The sequence below is a fragment of the Eumetopias jubatus genome, unplaced genomic scaffold (assembly GCF_037043125.1).
Source record: "Eumetopias jubatus isolate StellerSeaLion01/CBP00866 unplaced genomic scaffold, mEumJub1_p1.0 scaffold_10, whole genome shotgun sequence".
Classification (NCBI taxonomy): domain Eukaryota; kingdom Metazoa; phylum Chordata; class Mammalia; order Carnivora; family Otariidae; genus Eumetopias; species Eumetopias jubatus.
In genome coordinates this window covers 60,583,475-60,599,253 of record NW_028274816.1, presented here as the reverse complement: position 1 = coordinate 60,599,253, position 15,779 = coordinate 60,583,475, and the positions used below count along the sequence as shown (strand labels likewise).

General features: G+C 42.8%; 1 protein-coding gene across 2 annotated transcripts in view; it reads left to right on the top strand.

Annotated features, from left to right (window-relative positions):
• The first annotated feature begins 1,460 nt into the window (after window positions 1-1,460).
• LOC114204296 (uncharacterized) overlaps window positions 1,461-15,779 on the top strand; it is a 58,087-nt gene continuing 43,768 nt past the window's right edge. Inside the window, exons 1-2 of one of the 2 annotated variants that reach the window (XM_088027797.1) lie at window positions 9,658-9,713; window positions 10,088-10,183. The gene's annotated coding sequence lies outside the window, so the exon portion shown is untranslated. Of the gene's footprint in view, window positions 1,869-9,657; window positions 9,714-10,087; window positions 10,184-15,779 lie in introns of those variants that run through there. The other variant, XM_088027796.1, reaches the window with a different exon arrangement.

The window sequence follows — 15,779 nt, the reverse complement described above, 5'->3', positions numbered from 1 at the left end:
AGGACCCCAGGGCTGAAAGAGCTGCACTGGGGTCATGAGGAGAGGCAGATTATATACTTTCAAATGGGGAGGGGGTTAGGGATAATGTAAGTCTCTAAGGAATTTTGGAAGCAAGATTTCCAGGACCTTGAGGGGTTAGGTAAAGGGCATTTATTTCCATCTAATAAGACCTTAGTCATGAGGCCCTTCAGATGTTTGGAGGATGATTGCCAACATACATCTTGGGGGGTAGAGAAAACGGAAGTTTCCAAAAGAATTTTTATATATTAAAGTAGACTTACAGGATCCTGGGCTGAGGGTGGGTGTTTGGGATAATGTTAAGCTAAGATTGGCTTTCGCCCTTAGCAAAGTATTGACACAGAGGCCGCTGAGCTTCACTCTACCTGTTTTAAGGACTTGTCAATGGGCTGTAGGAAGTAAGGATATTTAATGTTTTCTCTTGCTTTTGCTTCCACATCAAGGGGAGCATTTTGTAACCCCAAAACATGTCTTTTTTGGCATAAGGATTATTTTAGACTGGTTATGTTGTTTTATTTATTTAGTTTTAAGATTTTTTAATTTATTCATTTGACAGAGACAGACTCAGCGAGAGAGGGAACACAAGCAGGGGGAGTGGGAGAGGGAGAAGCAGGCTTCCCGCGGAGCAGGGAGCCCGATGATGTGGGGCTCGATCCCAGGACCCTGGGACCGTGACCTGAGCCGAAGGCAGACGCTCAACGACTGAGCCACCCAGGCGCCCTAGACTGGTTATTTTAAATATACAGTGGATTAAGGTGCCTGGTCACCTCCGCAAATGCTTCCCAGTAGGATCACGTGTGGAGTTTCAAAAAGGATAGTATCTGGTGGCCTCCCCCTCAGACTCTTGTCAATTGATTGAGGGGAAAACAACCGTGTTGTAATTAAGGGCTCCAGGTGATTCTAAGTGAGGCCAGGGTTAAGCACGAGGGCTTCGGGTGATTTTATGAGGGTTGAGAGCAGGCTCTGGCTCAAGGAGAGGTGACAGGGTCTCTGCTACACGAGTCTGGGAGGGTCAGGTCCAGGCAGCACACGTTTCCTATGCCGTAGAACCTGCGGGCGTCTGTGGGAAGTGAGGCCCCTTCAACGTGTTGCTGGGTGGCCTGGGGAGACCCTGGGGCCTCGATCCGGCCCATCCCAAATATATTGCTGAAGTGTCCTCCTCTTGTCACAAGAAAGAATTCAGGGACATACAGAGCACAGCAAATGAGTGACACAAACAGGGAAGTTTATTAAAGCGAAGTACACAACACTCTCAAGATGTGAGAGCGGGAGATCCCGACGGAGGACCCGGGCGCCCCGGGCTTTGGGTTTCTACGTGTGATGGACGGTTGTTAACTAGGGGGTGGACTATTTGTGACTTGGGGTGGGAATTTCTTGAAAGCAGGGTTTCCGCGCCTTTTCTTCCTTATTTGGTCGGGCGCTTCCGGTCATGGCACCCGCCATCTTGGGCCCGGCTGGTTTGATCTGGCTTCTGGTGGAGCGCTGCCCGGACGGGCGTCCGACTTCGCTGATAGGTGGCTGCGGTTCTGTGTTTGCTCTTCCCCAGGTGTCCGGTTAGAACAGAGCCATCTGCCTTCTCTAACGGAAACAGAGACGGAGACACTCAGGGATCGGTCTCCGAACAGGAGCTCATTGTTTCGGAGCAGCTCCTGACACAAAGGACTAGGAAGTTGGGCCTTTTCTGCATTTCACGGTCCTGCCTGCAGGCGACCGGCTTACATGTGAGGAGGCTCTGTTGGGGGCTTTAAGGGCAGTTTTCTCCCGATGCAGCTGTGATTGCTCCACGACCTCTCCGCTGAGAAAGAAATCCAGAGATCGAGGGGAAGGAAGAAGAAATGGCTAATGCTCAGGTAAGCCTTGCGTCCCAGGTCGGAGGCCTTGTCATCTTCTCCTGAAATTCCAAGCAATCAGAAGTTGCCGGTGTCGATTCCTTTAGTACTGATGTTGCTGTCTTAGTGTTTTCACCTATTTTTTTTAAAAAACCTTTTTAAAAAGGATACTGAGGGGCGCCTGGGTGGCTCAGTCCGTAAGGCGTCGGACTCTTGATTTTGGCTCAGGTCGCGGTCTCGGGGGGGGGGGGTGAGCCTGAGCCCAGCGTGGGGCTCCCCACTCACTGCGGAGTCCGCTTCTCTCCTCCTCCCCCGAGCGCGTGCACGCACTCCCCCTCTTTCTAAAATAAAATAAATAATAATAATTTTTCTTTTTTCTTTTTTTTTTTTAAGGATACTGAAATTCAGCTCTTTGGAATACTCTCCTATATTCCAGAGCCCTCTTTCCCTTTCCTCCGACCTGGCTTCCAATAGGACACGAACAGTTGTCATTTTGAATTAATGTCTTGTCTCTATCAAAAATGTTCCCTCTGTGACAGATTCACGGGGGAAAGCATTGAATTAAAGATTTCTGTCGTCGATGCGGTCGAGTCCTGGGATATCAATCAAGGGGAACATTTCACGGTCAGGTCCCATCTGGGTACTTTAATGGCTGTGTGTACGCCAGGATTAAGAAAATGCACAAATAAGCAGGGTGGATATGCGTCCCAAATAACTCAGAAAGTTCTGGAAAAGACACAGCCTTGCTGTTTAGAATGTGAAAGAAAGATGCTCTATTTAAAATACACTAGAAGGGCGCCTGGGTGGCTCAGTTAGTTAAGTGACCGACTTTTGATTTCAGCGCAGGTCATGATCTCAGGGTCGTGGGATTGAGCCCAGCGTCTGTCTCCCACGCTCAGCGGGGAGTCTGCTTGAGATTCTTTCCCTCTGCCCCTCCCCCCACTCGCGCTTTCTCTCCCTTTCTCTCATAAATCGTTAAAAAAGAAATACACTAGACATTACAGGATGTGGGCGCTGCGTGTGGCTTGTGATTTGTATATATCCACTCTTTCCTCATAATTAGATTCATAATTTTGATTTATTTTTGGGGGGCAGTGATCATATGCCCTTCCTGGTGCTGCAGGCACTGATACCAATTTGCTTATTATTACAGCTGCTGTTAACTTCTTTTACTTGGCTTGGTGCTCTCTGCCAGATTCTTTATGTATAATGTAAATATGTCTCTTAGTCGTTCATAAGGATTGGATGCATTTACTGAAAGGTGTGCAGAAGCCATCACATTCAAACTGGAAACTCCTTTCGTCTGAGTTTCTCTTTGCTTGTAGTTTCCAGTGGAAAATGAGGGCTCTCTCTTTTGTGCACTGGAGGTAACGGACTGCTGGAAGTGCTGTTCATACAGAATTCAGGCCGTTGTCCTGCAAGTTTCTGTTTTACTCCACACCCATGTCTCAGATGTACTCTCTTCTTTGTACTTTCAGAAACAGAAAACCAGAATCACGTAATTAACATGTTCTGAGTATCTTAAAAGTCTAAAACCTAATATAGCATAAATGGTTATTGGAAGAAAATTTTCAATGAAATACTAGACTCAAATGTTGGTTTTCTTTTTTTCCCCAAATTTTTATTTAAATTCTAGTTAACATACATCCAGTGTGTAGCTGTTTTCTTTATAGCATTCTGTGTGTTTGTCTTTAGAGTGTGATTAAAAGACAGAAGCATCATCATCCACACATGGATTTATAAGTTTTATGCCATTGAGAGTGTTTCTTCAGCTACTATGACAGTTTTATACTCTGTCACTTTTAATGTGTATGTAATTGCTTTTTACATGCGTGGATGTGTGCATAAAATGTAAAGAGTAGATCCATTTTGTGTCGGTGTCTTCTTGTTTCCATCACTCTTCTCAGATTGCAGCAGGCTTGTCTCTGTATTATTGTCCTGGGTGTCATTTTAGATCGATTCTAGGTCAGACAACCTGGATTAAAAACTAATCCCTTCCATGTACTGGATGTTTGTCAAAATATTCTCATAAAAAGAACATGTTCTGTTAGATTATTATTACTTCTTTGTGCATTAATATATGAAAAGTCATTAGAATGCTATTTAGTAACCAGTAAATGCTCAAAAAGTATTGTTGTGCCGTTCTTGCTAAGTAAAATGCCTTCAGTTCCAAGTCCTCCAAGAATTCTTAGAGTTCTACCGCTTTGTTATTAGAAAAAAGAAAAAAAAATGTATCCTTTGGCCCATACGCTACTGCCTCCGTTAGAAATGCAGACCCCGATCCCACTCCAGAAGTCTGGAACAGAATCTGCATTTTCACAAGATCTACAATGCCTGTTGTGAAATTCTAACTCACATTAGAATTTGATAAGTACATTTGTAATGCACCAAAACTCCATGTAAGAAATAGACACAGGGCGCCTGGGTGGCTCAGATGGTTAAGCATCTGCCTTCGGCTCAGGTCATGATCCCAGGGTCCTGGGATCGAGTCCCGCATCAGGCTCCCTGCTAGGCGGGGAGCCTGCTTCTCCCTCTGCCTCTGCCTCTCTCTCTCTTTCTCTCTGACTTTCATGAATAAATAAATAAAACATTAAAAAAAAAAAGAAATAGACACAACTTCTGCTGTATGATATAAATGTAGTTCTCAGTAATGTGTATGCCTGTATTGAGGCCTTCATTTGACAAGTTATCTTGGGTAAACACAGTATTTATAATGGTTTTGTGGTTCATATGCCATCCTTTTACCTCAGGGCTAGAGAATACATTAGAGCACATTAGTGTGTTAAAAATTATCTTATGGGGGCACCTGGGTGGCTCAGATGGTTAAGTGTCTGCCTTCGGCCCAGGTCAGGATCTCAGGGTCTTGGGATAGAGCCCAACTCAGCAGGGAGTCTTCTCCTCCCTCCCTCTCCAGCTCCCCTTGCTTGTGCTGTCTCTGTCTCTGTCTCTCTCAAATGAATAAATAAAATCTTCAAAAAAATTATCTTATGGATACAGCAGGAAACACACCTGAGCCAGAACGAGTTCTCCTGAATATAAGTGAACGAACATGAGTTCACTCCTTGGTGAGTCACAGATACAAAGCACACCAGGTAAAGCTGTGACAAAAAGGAAATTTTATTTGCAGCAAATAAGGAGATCATTGGGAATAACTTCCAAAGCCTTGACTCCCCGAGCAAGGATGAGTGGATTCCTTTTATTTAGGGTTAGGATGAATATTTAGAAAGGGGAGCCTTGTCATTTTTTATAGCGGCCGGTATTAGGTCGTGCACATGCCTTAAGAAAACCAGTCCATACATACTTTGTGTGTTACATAAATGAGTGGAGATTTAGTATTATCATGAGGTAAAGGTAACTGTTTATCTGCAGGTGTGATTTGGAGGTTAAGCTCAAACTGGTTTGGGCCCCTGGAGCTCTTTGTCAGAGCAGTCCTTAATCCTTGAGGAAGTTTCCATTATTGGGGGGCTGTGCCCATCAGGTCTTTTGCCTGAGTTGAAAGATAAGCTGGAAAGAAGAGCTTAAGGAAAATGTGGGACAAAGCTCGCTGGGTACAGGCAGGTGGGCAGTAAAGGTCCGGTCTCAGGGTCCAGCTGGTGACAAATCCCTCCTCTGGTTTTAGTCCCCTCGTTCTTGAGGGGCACAAGGAGAAGGTCCATCTTCTGGAGCTACTCTCCTGCTAGACATGGGCATATCCTAAGGATTGACTGAGGAGCAGAATTTTTCCTCCGCTAGTTTTAGATACGCTTGTGGGTGTCCAGGTTTAACCCCAAGCTGCTCATATCCCCGTGTTACTACCATTTGTAATTTTATAGCCTCTGTGTGCTTGGACAAAATTGCACCAAGCGGTTAAGTACGCAGGGTCCAAACAGCAATAAGAGCAGTGTTTTGTTAGTTTCTTTTTGTTATAGTCCTACTGACATTTACATAGGGAATTTATCCCCCAGGGATGGCCCACTGTGTTTATAGCTTTTAGCATCTCTAGGATAATAGTGACAAGAAGTAAAATTAAGAAGGTGTTCATTGTGGGGCGCCTGGGTGGCTTAGTTGGTTAAGTGCCCGGCTCTCGATTTCGCCTCAGGTCATGATCTCAGGGTCGTGGGATTGAGCCCAGCATCTGGCTCCCACGCTCACTGGGGAGTCTGCTTGAGATTCTTTCCCAGTGCCCCTCCCCCCGCTCACACTCTCTCTTCCTCTCTTTCTGTCTAAAGTAAATAAGGCTTTAAAAAAGCCCCCCAAGGGCGCCTGGGTGGCCCGGTTGGTTAAGCGACTGCCTTCGGCTCAGGTCATGATCCTGGAGTCCCGGGATCGAGTCCCGCATCGGGCTCCCTGCTCAGCAGGGTGTCTGCTTCTCCCTCTGACCCTCCCTCCTCTCATGTGCTCTCTCTCCGTCTCTCATTCTCGCTGTCTCAAATAAATAAAATCTTTAAAAAAAATTAAAAAACCCCCCAAAACAAATAAATACACTAGGCATTACAGGGCATGGATGCTACATATAGCTTATAATTTGTATAAATCCACTGTTTTCTGGTAAGCGATCAAGCTCTGCACTCAGTGCAGTCTGCTCAAGATTCTCTCCCTCCTCCCTCTGTACCTCCTCCCCCACCCCCGCTTGCTCACTCTCTCTCAAATAAATAAAACCTTAAAAAAAAAAAAAAGAAAAAGTGTTCATTGTAAAATCAGACCAAGTCAGAGGGGTCTAGGGCACCTATTTGCCATGTACTAACAATAAACTGTGGTATTTATTACTCAACAGTCAGAGAATGATTTAATCTGTTAAAGGGGCCTGGCAGCAAACAAAAAGGCTGAAGAAACCAGAACAGCAGAACTGCTGTCCTGCAGATAGAGATTATTATGGTTTAAATTTGAGAGTCCTTACGCACTGAGGCTCTACTAACCTTGTGAGTTTCTCCAACAGAAGTTTCAGGTCAGTGAATGGCTCACAGGAATATTTGTTGTTACCTGGTGCTAGTAGCATCTCCCCCTGGGCCTCTGGGTAGATGCCTATTTTACTCTCCTAGGGTGGATTCAAGGTAGGGCTCCCTCTAATGTGAAGGAAGAGCATGTGATTAGTAGCACTGGGTACTACTACGGTCCCCAGTTTCATTTGGGTGAAGCTTAATATCAGTGGGTAGAGGGAGGAAAAATTTTCATATTTGTTGAGTGTATTCATCACCTGTCAGAGATTAATTATATGCTTAATGGCTTGAGAAACCTGTGGGTCTGGAGGTGAGAAGGAGTCAGAGCATTTTGGAAAGCCCTCCCATACGTCATCCCAAATGGGCCAAGATTTTAGTTTGCCTTTTGGGGTAGCTCTCACTCTGGTGAGAGCTGTTGGTAGTAACTTTAACCAATGTTCCTGTTCCCTGGCACAACTTTGCCAGAGTCTGTTTTAGGGTTCTGCTCTCCCATTCTGTCTTCCCAGAAGACTGAGTCTCCTGGCAGAGTGTAACCTCTACATGGTTACACTACATGACACCTCAAATAATTTTGGCTATAAAGGCTGGCCCGTTGTCATTCTGGATTGACCTTGGCAACTGAAATTGAGGAATTTTCTCCTTTACTAAGGGCCTAGTTACTTTGTTAGTTCTTTCTGTCCTTCAGGGAAAGGCCTTAGTCCACCCAGTGAATGTATTTACAAACACCAGGGGCCATTGGCATTACAGTAAAGTCTGTTCACCAATCCTCCCCTGGCATTGTCCAAAAGACAGGTCTATTTTAATTAAACCAATAAGCTTAAACTTTAATTTACAAAAATGATCCCAGATATGTAGATGTGAAAAAATTGGGGTTACTTTATATTTTTGTGGATTTTAGAATGCCCCCCCCCCCTTTTTTTAACAAGCATTTGTCTTTTAACCAGCTAAATAGAATTCTTACCTGTGCCAAGTGCATGCTTCCAGGGACCCAGGGAGTTGCTGCCTCCTTTTTTCGGGGTTAAGGGAAAGGAGGAAGTGCTTAAGGACCAAGCAGCCAGGGTGGGCATTAAATTGGGAACAACAAACAGACCAAACAACCAGGTGAGATGGAGGTTTCAATCTCACGGACCTTAGACTAGTCTCCATTAGTTCACTCTCATTTTGCTAGGTTAGATCATCCCAAGCCTGTGAAAGGCTGGGTCCTGTGATCTGTCATCAGGGATGTCTAGACTCAAGTTGAATGAGTATTCAATTCCCCCAGAGTATTCTGACCTAATATTATGCTGGCTTGCCCAGACTTTGTCAGACAACTCTAGTTTACCTCTGAAAGCTGTGTCACAGGGTGCCTGGGTGGCTCAGTTGGTTAAGCATCTGCCTTCAGTTCAGGTCATGATCCCAGAGTCCTCGGATCAAGCCCCTCATTGGGCTCCCTGCTCAGTGGGGAGTCTGTTTTTCCCTCTACCCTTCCCCCCGCTCATGATCTGTGATCTCACTCTCTCTCTAATAAATAAAGTCTTAAAAAAAAAAAGGCTGTGTCACGTACCTGTTGTTAACTTATCCCAACAGAAGTCCTTCTGAGTAATAGTAGTCAGAGTGGATGCTGGATTTCAGGTGATGTCAGAACCCCAGGCTGGCAGTCACAGGCACGAAGAGTGAGAGCCTCCTTCCTCCCTCAGGGAATCTGCCCCCGGCCCCAGTAACTTGAACAGGTTAGCCGGGGTGAGCTTGTGGTGCCCACTGCTTCATCTGTTGGAGGCCAGAACTTGGGAAAGACACCTGTCCCATCTGGATCACCAAATTTGTAACTGAACTAAAGTGAATTTGCTTCCCGGTGAATCACAGACAGAAACTACACAGTGGAGTTGTCACACAAAGGAAAATTATTTATAGCAAATAAGGAGATCACGGGGAATAATTTCCAAAGCCAGGACTCCCAGAGCAAGGGTGAATGAGTTCCTTTTATTTAGGCTTAGGATGAATATTTAGAAAGGGTAGCCTTGTCATCTTATGAAGAGGTGGGCATAAGGTCATGCATCTGCTTTAAGGAAACCATTCTAACCACAGTTTGTATGTTATGTAAATGAGCTTTGTGCTCCTTGGGGGAGAATTTAGTATTATAATGAGGTAAAGGTAACTGTAGGTCACTCCATGGGTCACTCTTGAGGTGCATCTGCACAAGTGTGAGTTGGCATTTAAGCCCAGACTGGTCTGGGTGGTCTGGGTGCTGGAGCATTTAGACAAGGTAGTATTTACTACTTGCGTAGTAGTTTTTGTTTCCATTATGGGAAACTATGTCCCTGGGTTTTTTTTGCCTGAATTTAAAGGTGGGCTGAGGGGTGCCTGGGTGGCTCAGTCCAGTCGTTAAGCCTCTGCCTTCGGCTGAGGTCATGATCCCAGGGTCCTGGGATCGAGCCTCACATCGGGCTCCCTGCGTAGCGGGAAGCCTGCTTCTCCCTCTCCTACTTCCCCTGCTTGTGTTCCCTCTCTCCTTGTGTCTCTGTCTGTCAAATAAATAAAATCTTAAAAAAAAAGGCTGGGAAAAAGAGCTTAAAGAAAATTTGGGACAAATTCAGGGGGTACTAGCAGGTGAGCAGAAAGGTTAGGTCGTGGGTCTAGCAGGTGACATTAACTTCTCTTTCATCTTAGGAACCATTGTGAACTCTGTCAATGGCCACTCGGTAACTGTGGTGTTTATTGCAGGCACTGCTGACATTCAGGGATGTGGCCATAGAATTCTCTCAGGAGGAGTGGGGATGCCTGAACCTCGTTCAGCGGGAATTGTACAGGGATGTGATGTTAGAGAACTATGGAAACCTTCTCTTCCTGGGTGAGGATAACTTCCTTCCAGACTTCCCAAACCACACTCAGGGTTTTCTTCCTTCCCTTGAAGACCGTCTCTTGGAAGATTCTTCTTTGCACGACTGGGATTCAGATCGCTGCAGTAAGGGAAGTAAGTAAGGGTTTATAGGTGGAGAGAAAAATCTTCACGATGTTTCCTTTCCAGCTTTAGCTTCCCCTTCCTTAAGGTAACATCATCATTTCTGTAGATTAGTGGCAATTCTGAATATTGAGGGGCATAAAATGGTACTGCCCACATCTTAAACTCCAATTTCCACTCATTATTGTATGTAGTACTTGGAAGTGGAATCCAAGATTTGAACATTACAAATCCCTCCTTCATGTTCTCAGTGGGCTGTTAGACCACAGCTTCTGGGAAGTCATTTTCTGGAATTCTACAATGTCTTCTCTTCTCTCTAGCGAGCGTAATACTGGATTGAAAGCTAGAATCTCTAGCAATACTCATTCCTTTTTTCTAATAAACAGGTCTTGTTGTGTCAAAGCCAGACCTGGTCATCTTTTTGGAGCAAAAGAGGGAGCTCTGGGATGTGAAGGGAAAGGAGACAGTAGCCTTCCATCCAGGTAGGTGGGAATGAATAAAGCAGATGACAGAGGTGAGGCCCAAAGGTCAAGGAGGAAGCTAGACCTTACACTGTGGTTTGGGTAGCTCTCTTGGAATAGAAATAAGTTTGAGAAGCCTTGGTGTATTTCTCTTGCTGTCAGAGGGACACCCCCTGTCCAACACTCATCATGCTCTGACATCCTATGAGGATTCTCATTCAGCTCTAGTGACCTTCCGTCACATTCACAGCATAGACAACACCCTCCACTTGGATGGTGAAGGCCTTCATGATCTGAGTGCTTTTCCATTGCTTTTGGAGACCTGGGGAAATCTGTTATAGGAAAAATCTGCCTATTTCTGAGGAACTCTGTTAGACCATTTCTAAGTTCTGTTTTGCTTCATGTCAGAGGTGTGTGAGGGGAGTGGTGGGCATATCGGGGCTTGGTGCAGAAATCCTAGGAACGGTAGAGACAGATTTCACCTCTTTTCTGCTTTATGATTTCCAATTTTATGGAAGCTTTAAACATAACTGTACAAAATGGAGACAGTAATTTCTTCAAATAACAAAGCACCTCCCTAAAATGAGAAAAATCTAATGCTTCATTTCCCTTCACAATTTCCTTTCTCTTGTCTGGACTAAGAGTAGAAATCACAACTCAATGCGATCCAATTCCTCAGTTTAATGTTTCTGTTTGTATCCCAGAGTTCCTATATAAGGTAATGCCATAGAGGAGCTAGAACACTTAGTACTTAGTACATAAAGTCCCAGTTGTTACCTTATTTCTTAATAATTGCATCATTTTTATAATTTTGTCCAGTTTAATACGAATTTCCTGTGACTGTGTCCTATTTTCACTTTCTGATTACTTTTATAGGAGATTCACTTGATTTTGAAATGAGAAGTTCTGCTATGACACAGGCATGTGCTTTATAAGAAATGAATTATATAATTAGTAAAAGTCCCATATTAAAAGAAAAGTTTTGTTCATGTAATTTATTTCAGGAAAAATTAATCTTCATGTTTTTCTTCCACTTTCCTGAGAATGTATCTGAATTTAATCCCAAATATTTATTTTATTTTATTATTATTTTTTAAAGATTTTATTTATTTATTTGACAGAGACACAGCGAGAGAGGGAACACAAGCAGGGGGAGCGGGAGAGGGAGAAGCAGGCTTCCCGCGGAGCAGGGAGCCCGATGCGGGGCTCTATCCCAGGACCCCGGGATCGTGACCGGAGCTGAAGGCAGACGCTTAACGACTGAGCCACCCAGGCACCCCAATCCCAAATATTTATTTTATATAAAGGAATTGTGAGCATATTTTATAATTTCTGTGTTTCTTTATTTAGGAATAAAGGGCTTTTGTTTGGTTCTAAAGAATGGATCACCGCTTTACATTCTCTGTAAGAATAGGAGGAACAAATTAATAACATAATACATTTCTTTAATGTCTTTTAAGTGCTTGTTCAGAAAATTTTCCATTAGAGATTTTTATGATTGATCATAATGAATTTCCTTCACAGTTTTACTGCCATATAGGACATAGCAATGATTCAAAATGCTTGCTTTTCATACATGCACATTCACAGTTTAAAATTATAGTAAAATAGAAGAATTCTTTTTTAATAATATGTTTTTATTTGCTGTTTTGTTTTTTTGTCTTATTTTTTTGAGAGAAAGAGAGATGGCGGAGGGGAGGCACCTAGGTGCCCCAGAAAGAATCAGACATCTTGGGACGCCTGGGTGGCTCAGTCGGTTAAGTGTCTGCTTCAACTCAGGTCATGATCTCAGCGTCCTGAGATTGAGCCCCGCATTGGGCTTCCTACTTGGTGGGGAGCCTGCTTTTTCCTTTCCCTCTGCCCTGCCACTCCACCTGCTCGTGCTTGCTCTGTCTCTCAAATAAATAAATAAAATCTTCAAAAAAAAAAAAAAAAGATGTCTGATTCTTTCTTCCGCTTAATCAAGTCTGTTGCTGATTCTTCAGTTTTTTATTTTTTTTAAGATTTTCTTTATTTGACAGAGACACAGGGAGAGAGGAAACACAAGCAGGGGGAGTCGGAGAGGGAGAAGCAGGCTTCCCTCCAAGCAGGGAGCCCGATGCGGGGCTCGATCCCAGGACCCTGGGACCATGACCTGAGCCGAAGGCAGACGCTTAACGTCTGAGCCACCCAGGCGTCCCCAGTTTATTTTTAAATTCAGTAATTGTACTGTTTAGCTCCCAATTTCTCTTTTGTTGTCTTTTATACTTTCTACCTCTTTGGATTTTTGTTTTGATCATGCATAGTTTTCCTGATATCATTTGTTTTCCTATCTCTTTTCTTCCTGTATGAGCATCTTTCTGATGGTTATTTGAATTCTTTGTAGGCATTTAATAGTTCTCTATTTATTTAGAGCCAGTCTGGGGTCTTTTATTTTGTTCCTTTGATTGGGACTTACTTTTCTGGTTTGTTTGTTTTTTTCTTTTTTTTTTGTATGCCCTGTGATCCTTTGTTGAGATTTGGGAATTAAAACAAACAAGCAAAAGAAATGGCCTCTGGTCCCAGGCTTTATGTACTTCCTTTGACAGGAGAACACAAATAACAGTCAGCTGTGCTGCTAATTCTGGGGCTTGTCAACATGTTTTGGGGATATGTAATATCTGAGTTTTTGTAATTTTCCAGTTGTAAAAGTGTTTTTTTTTCCTTCTTTGGAGCCCATGATACCTTCCTCTCCCTGATGTTTGCCTTCAGCTCTGCCGTTTCTCTGCTGTTTGAACAAGTACTCAGGTTTCCTCTGAGCGGCCGCCATAGTGCATCCAGAGGGTGCCCTCAGCCCTCCATGTCCTGCGCGAGAGGAAGAGGTCTATCAGGCAGCTGGAGAATCCAGATCATAAACATAAGAGGTCACTTAATGTCTTTCTCTCCTGGGAAGAGGTGAGAGTTTTCTCACAGTCTTGTTATGGAATGCTAGGCAGCGTGAGCAACTATTGTAGGCAAGTGTAACAAACTCCTGGTCTCTTCAATGTGACTCTCCTTCATTTTGTGTCTGCCTGTGGTGCTGTGGTCTTCTAACTGGCTTCTGGAGCACTGAAAAAGGTAGTTTCGTCCATTTTTGTCTCCATGGAGGAGCAAAGCCCTGGTGGTTCTTATTTCTCCATTCTGCTGATGTTCTATGACAGGTATTAATTTTGTACATTAGCATTTTGATGTCTATTTACATTAAGTGTAGTAAGTGAGATAGTTACCTGGTGTCTTTCAATTATATCTTCTGAAGCCCTAGGCTTATTAGCAAAGACAAAGAATATTCTTTCCATAGAGTGATATGGAAAGGTATGAAAGCTGTGGCCCTGAGTATTTATACTTAATGAATGACTGGGAACGTGCCTGGGGAGGGAGGAGGGTAGGAAAGGGCAGGAAGGATTTTATGGTAGATATAACCAAACTGGGACAATTACCCATAATGAAATTTTAGTGCCAGAAGAGACTGAGGGTATGAAACATCTCGAGGAAAGCCCCACTTTAAGACAGTGTGTCTTTCTTTTTTCTTTTGACCATATTTGAGTATTTTTGAATGGCAAATATCATTAACTTTACTCATAAATTATCTCATGCCTTTATTGGTAGTGTACATGTAAAATCATTTGTTGCTGTCTCACAGATAAGAGGGGCATTTATATAGTAGGGAATCCATTCAATACCTACTTTTCCATGGAAAGTTAAGGACACTGTAATGGGCAGTGTGAAGAAAACCTGAATGGAGATGCTGTTTGTGGTTGACCTGTAACACTGATACAAGTCACCGTGAAGTATGTGTTCAGGGCATCATTCTTTGCATTTAGATAAAACAGGAACATTCTCAATTTTCAATAGTTCTACCCACTGCTGTTTGAGGAGAAAACGCTGGCAGTTCATCAAAATCTGGATGTGTCTTCATAATAGCAAGAGATAGAAGTCTTTTTTTTTTAAGGATTTTATTTATTTATTTGTCAGAGCGAGCGAGGGAGAACACAAGTAGGGGAAGCTGCAGGCAGAGGGAGAAGCAAGGAGCCTGATGTGGGGCTCGATCCCAGGACCCCGGGATCATGACCTGAGCCGAAGGCAGATGCTTGACTGAGCCACCCAGGCGCCCCAAGAGATAGAAGTCTTGGTCTCCATGGTCGAGGTGGTGCTTCAGCCTCACTCCTGAGTACTGAGATTTGCCCAGTGGTGTCTCGTGTGATAGCTGCTAGTTGAGCGTTCTGTGAGAAAGACTGAGGTGGGAACTACCCATTTCACCATCTTGGATGCTGTCACCCCTCTGTGATCAATGCTTTTATGTCTCATGAGCTAAAATCAGTGTTTCCTACATACCTATATGCTTATGTGTGTTTATATCTTATATACATATACACATAGATCATGTTGGTTTTCTATCATGTAGACTTGTTGTCCAATAAGTAGTGTACATTTAGATATTGAAAAATAACACTATTAATAACAGTGACAAACTCCTTTAGTGTTAAAGATTATTCTATATAATATACTGCCATTTTGGTTGTTTGGTTATCACTGCATTAAAAACTTTTTTTTTTTTTTCACTTTAATCCTCATGTTTTAGTTACAGCTCTAGGAATATTCCGGGGGAATATGTTCAAACAAAGTTTGATGGTACCAGGAACATTTGGTTTGTTTGTTTGTTTGTTTATTTATTTATTTATTTATTTATATGTTCTAATGGATATAGTGGGGTTAGGATTTATCCTTTTTTTTTATGCTTTTCCTTACACCCAGTCTGTTACTTCTTTCTTGACTTTTCCGGTGTGCATTTTAAGAAAACGATTCTACATATTACTCTGTTACTTGGAACGTTCTGTTCTCAGCATCTCATATGATTTGAGCTAAAAATTAGAACATACTTTTAAAAATCAGTCACAGTGTGAAGTTACTTCCTATCTTCAATTTTATATATTGTCTATATAAGTGTATTGTGACACTAATCTCTTTACTTCCAATTGTTTTTTGTAAGGATGAGTATGTTTTTTTTTTTAAAAATAAAGTCACTTGTACAAATCATAAAGAGCTGAATGGAAAATTGCAACCTGATTACATCTCCAGAAACCACTGAGATCAAGAAAGAGAATATTGTTGGTCCTGTAATACTTTTCTTTAGCTCCTCAGCGACTTTCCCCAAAGTTCAGCACCCTTTTAACATGTAAGGCAATAGATTGCTATCTTCATTTTTATACTTTATATAAATGTAATCAGGCAATGGGAATTCTTTTGTATTTGGTTTTTTTCTTTCCATATGTTGTTTGTGAACTACTGCATGTTATTGTGCATCATCATTCATCAGAATGGATGGATCCAGTTCCATTGTGTGACTATCAAACAGTTGATGGCATCATTTTACTGTTACTGGGCATGTGGATGGATTTCAGTGTAGGACTATCATGAATATACTGGTATATAAAATCTAGAACTTGTCTTTTAGTGGATCATGCATTATAGGTTGGGAGGGAGTTAGTGGCAATTGCAAAATCTCCCCTTTTGACAAAATTTTTCTTGGAAAAACATCATAGATCAACATTGTTTCCTTCTAGCTGGAGTTTAAACGTTCCACTCTGAGCCTTAGGTAAGAAGTTTGGTTACTATCTTGCAA